The sequence below is a fragment of the Anneissia japonica genome, unplaced genomic scaffold, assembly GCF_011630105.1.
Source record: "Anneissia japonica isolate Jap-2015-1 unplaced genomic scaffold, ASM1163010v1 scaffold23351_len17159_cov121, whole genome shotgun sequence".
In the NCBI taxonomy this organism is placed as follows: Eukaryota; Metazoa; Echinodermata; class Crinoidea; order Comatulida; family Comatulidae; genus Anneissia; species Anneissia japonica.
Window position 1 is genome coordinate 12,279 of NW_022736625.1, and position 4,883 is coordinate 17,161.

At 39.8% G+C, this 4,883-nt stretch overlaps 2 non-coding genes across 2 annotated transcripts; both read right to left on the reverse strand.

Moving 5' to 3' along the window:
* Nucleotides 1-1,932: 1,932 nt before the first annotated feature.
* Nucleotides 1,933-2,004, reverse strand: Trnam-cau. Its single transcript has one exon. It is a non-coding gene; the product is annotated as a tRNA-Met (tRNA).
* Nucleotides 2,005-2,257: 253 nt separating this feature from the next.
* Trnam-cau lies at nucleotides 2,258-2,329 on the reverse strand. The gene has a single exon. It is a non-coding gene; the product is annotated as a tRNA-Met (tRNA).
* Between the last annotated feature and the right edge of the window lie 2,554 nt (nucleotides 2,330-4,883).

Below are 4,883 nucleotides of genomic sequence, written 5' to 3' on the forward strand. Positions count from 1 at the left end.
AAAAGCATTTCCCGAGTGGCAACATTTTACATAAGCTCTTTAACAAGAACAATGTCAAAGTCAGCTATAGCTGCTCAAGAAACATGGGCAGTATAATCAAAGCCCACAACAAACAGCTTCTGGTTTCTAAGCAACAACAGCCAAAAACTCTCTGCAATTGCAGGAAAAAAGATGAATGTCCACTCTCTGGAAATTGCCTCACCTCATCCATCATCTACAAAGCCACTGTCTACTCAGATGATGACAAAAAATGCTACATCGGGCTCACTGACACACCGTTCAAAACCCGATACACAAACCACAAATACACTTTTAATACCACCAAACAGAGAAACAGCACCGTACTCTCCAAATACGTATGGAAATTAAAAGATAGCAACACACCCTACAACATTAAATGGTCTATCATCGACAGAGCATCGGCTTACTCCCCAAAAACAAAACGCTGCAACCTGTGCATAACCGAGAAACTTCACATAATATATTCAGACAAACAGTCAACACTAAACAAAAGAACCGAGCTATTGTCTAAATGCAGGCACAGCAACAAATATCTACTTAAAAACAATTAACTCATTTGCATTTTCACCTGTCTTAGCATTCATATACTCGCACAACCCTTGTATTCTCTCACTCCTGAAGATTGCATTAGCATGAAACAGTCTGTAGAGTGATAATACCCACACATCTAGATGTGTATAAGAGACAGACATTNNNNCTGTCTCTTATACACATCTAGATGTGTATAAAAGCAAAGGACATACCTCGTGCTCAAACACTGACGTACAAACCACGTCAACGATCGACCAGAGTGCCACTGGTCACAACCTATCACCCTAGGTTACCACCACTAAGGGCTATAATTCAGAAACATATGTCCATCCTACAGACCGAAGAACGTCTTAGGTCTGTTTTTCCGGATACACCGTTCATAGCCTATCGCAGACCACCTAACCTTCGTGATATATTAGTACGATCAAAATTCAAGAGGAAAATTAACTCTTGCGACAACCTTAATTTGGGTAGTCATCTTTGTGGTCCATCATGCAAAACATGCTCCTTGCTTGATTCTACACAATCATTCAAGAGCAACCAAACTAACCACATATTTCGGATAAGGCAATCAATTAATTGCCTCACCAAAAATGTCATTTATCTCATATATTGTAATATTTGTGGCAAACAATATGTCGGAGAAACAAAAAACACTCTCCGTATGAGAATGACACAACACAGATCAGCTATCAGAACATCTCAGCTTGATCAACCAGTAGCCGAACATTTCAATTTAGCTGGTCATTCAATTTCAAATTTCAGAGTGAATGCAATTGACCATAATGCCAGTTGGAGCGACAAAAATCGCAAAGATAAAGAGAATCACTAGGAACTAGTGAAAGGTGCATGACAAATTCTTTTCACGCATGAGAGAATTTGTTGTGGCATTCCTTTTACCGTGCAGTACAAGTTCTGTCTCTTATACACATCTAGATGTTCAGTCATTCAATTTATTGTACTTGTGTACCACCATTGTATTGTACTTTTTTTTTTTTTTGACAAATAAAGAATAGGGATAAAAAGAATTGCCAAGTTAATTTTGCTCATGATAATTTGTTAAATTAAAAGAAATATAAATAGCAGAACGAGGTTTTTACCATTGAACCCAGCACGCTACCGCTGCGCTCATTCATAAAGTTCATAAACTGGCATAAGGTTTGTTGATTTGTTTTGGTCTGAGAAATCGTACAATGTCGTAAGTTTTAATAATAATAATATACTTAGCTGAGCGAGGTTTTTAGATCCTCGGGGACCTCTAGGTTACGGGCCCAGCACGCTTCCGCTGCTTCACTCTTCTTCTTACACAAATCCTTCCTAAACTTGCATTAGTTTCAGAAATCAAACAATTTTGAAAATTTTGATTAAAAAAAATATGCTTAGCAGAGCGAGGTTTCGATCCTCGAACCTCTGGGTTATGGGCCCAGCACGCTTCCGCTGCGCCACTATGCTTCTTACATTGACCATTCCTAAACTTGCATTAGTTTGAGAAAGCATTAATTTGAGAAATCAAACAATTTCAAAATTTTTCAATAATAGAAAACATACTTTAGCAGAGCAAGGTTTCGATCATCTGTCGTGATCCTGTAGGTTATAGGCCAAGCCGCTTCCGCTGCGACACTCTGCTCTTTATATTAACGCTTCGTAAACTTTAATTAGTTTTAGATATTAAACAATTTTGAAAATTGTAAATAACAAAAGTATTTAGCAGAGCGAGGTTTCGATCCTCGGACCTCTGGGTTATGGGCCCAGCACGCTTCCGCTGCGCCACTCTGCTTGTGGTACTTAAACGTTACAATAAATGATTCTCATTGACTTCGATGATGTCTTAACAATTACGAAAATTTTGAATAAATAGAAAACTACATAGAGAGCGAGGTTTTGATCCTCAGATCTCTGGGTTACGGGACCAGCGCGCTTCCGTGGTAAAAATAACGCTTCATTAAACGCTTCTTATTGACTTGGATGATGATGTTGTAGTGACGACCCCCTGGAGGTCACGCTGCAATGACCCCAGATTCCCTGGGTTAGCTCACCTGTGCAAACCGGCGTATCTACGGGCATGCGCACTGAACGGCCGACTCGGGTAATCCCTTGGAGAAAGGACGGCACTTCAAGTCGAGAGCTCATGCTATACACACACAGACGAGTAATACTATTGTATTCAGCCCTACGCGGGAAATTAATACCGATACCGGTAAGTACCTTTTAGGCTTTTTACAATATTGGCGCTGCGAGCGAAAGGCTTGTCATATGTTGTATTTTGTGCAACATTGTCGATGCGAGCGAATAGAGTAGCTTGCAGTGGTTTATTTAGTATTTAGTTAGGTTTTTTTTTGTGAGGGGAAGTAGGTAGATTCGGTAATTATTGTCGACTGCCGAGTACCTTTACAGCTAAACTTAGATTAGGTGTTTAGATTAGGAAATTAATTAGGGTTGTTGTGACGGGAAGTGTACAGGACCGGATTTATTTTCGGACTGTCGAGTACCTCACAATTAGTTTCCGAATATATTAGACTAGGATTATTATTTAGGTGTTTACTGTTACCCGTTGTTTTAGCCCAGTAACGTCGATCATCGTATCGTCGGTACGTGTGCTGGGTCGGAAAAGGTGACGGATTTATTAGCGCGAATAGGGTATGGGAGGAAGTTCACGTGACATACGTTTTGCGTGAATTAAGTACTCTCACAGCTAATATTTTCGTGTTAATAGATTAGGATTAATACTAGTTAGGAAATAGGTAGGAATTTTAAAACGTTTTTAGTGAAAGGTGCATGACAAATTCTTTACACGCATGAGAGAATTTGTTGTGGCATTCCTTTTATCGTGCAGTACAAGTTCGTTTGCATATCATTCTAATTTGGTTTTATCCACAGGTGGTCATTTTCATTGTTACTTGTGCGATATTTGTACGCAATTTAAATAGGTGCTTTGATTAATGTGATTATAACCTGTTTTTATGAATTGTACATAATGCCATCACGAATCAGCGATGGTAAAGGAGTATTTAATCTAAAGTAGTTTTGGAGAATATCTCCAGCACCCACCCAACCAGATTCATCAAGAAGATGAGAGTTGGAACTAAATTTTGAAACACCCCACCAGTGTTTTAGTAGACGGCACTGCACAAGAGTTATGTAATCGAAGTCAGCACTGGTCATTTGTGCAACAAAAGCTTTCAGGCCATAAGTTGCGGACGGCAAAACTACAGTGAAAAAAAGTCTCTCAAGTGAGGTCAGAGACATGTTTTCAAGGGGCATATTAACTGCAATCTTCGCACAGGCGGAAATTCCTTTCTTTTTTAGGTAATCTAGGTGTCCTTTACAACCTCTCTTAGTTTTAAACACAACACCCAAATAGATAAATTCAGAAACAAACTCGATGTTTGAACAGCCACAGAGAACACTGTCTCTGGCTCCGAGACGCCCCCCTCTACGAAATTTTACTATCTTCGTTTTACTGACATCAATTGTCAGTCCATTGCTCTCGCAGTAATTAGATAGCAAATTAATAGATTTTTGCAACAGATCAACTTCTCTCGTACATATGGCAAGATCATCAGCATACAGTAGAGTAGTGATGTTGCCCGGAGCTTCAACACACGAGGGCAGATCATGTGTGAAGAGAATATAAAGGAGAGGTGATAAGCATTCACCTTGGGCCAGGCCAATGTTCTGTGCGACTGCTTCACTCAATACATTATTTGTTAAAATTTTAATGTAATTCTCTCTCAGTAGAGACCACAACGCTTTCACAATCTTGGGATGCAATCCTAGATCACAAAGCTTCCGAAGCAACATACCCCTGTCCACGCTGTCAAATGCCTTTTTAAAATCCACAAACGCCACATAGAGTGGGCATTTGGGAATAGCTAGGTGTTATTTATTAGCATATTAAGTTCTTTGACAGCGGTTTCAGTGGATAGGTTGCTTCGGAAGCCATGCTGTTGCGCAGGCAGTATCCCTTGGGTTTCTGCCCAGTTTAATATACGTTTACTTAGTATATACGTATAACATTTTAGAACACACGATGATAATGCAATACCCCTATATGAGTATGGGTGTGACAACGATCCTTTGCCCTTATATATTGGCAACAAGTAGCCAATCAGCCAATCCGATGGGCAACAACTGTTTAGAAAACAAAAGTTTAGAATTTGAGTTATTGGAGCTACTAAGATCTCACTACAGTTTTTCAAAACATCATAGGTGATGCCGTCCGGCCCGGCCGCTTTACCCGCTTTCCCCCTACCAAATGCAATTAAAACTTCGGACTCATCAATGGGCCATGAAATAGGATCATCATCTGTCACTACATTTGCGTAGTAAGG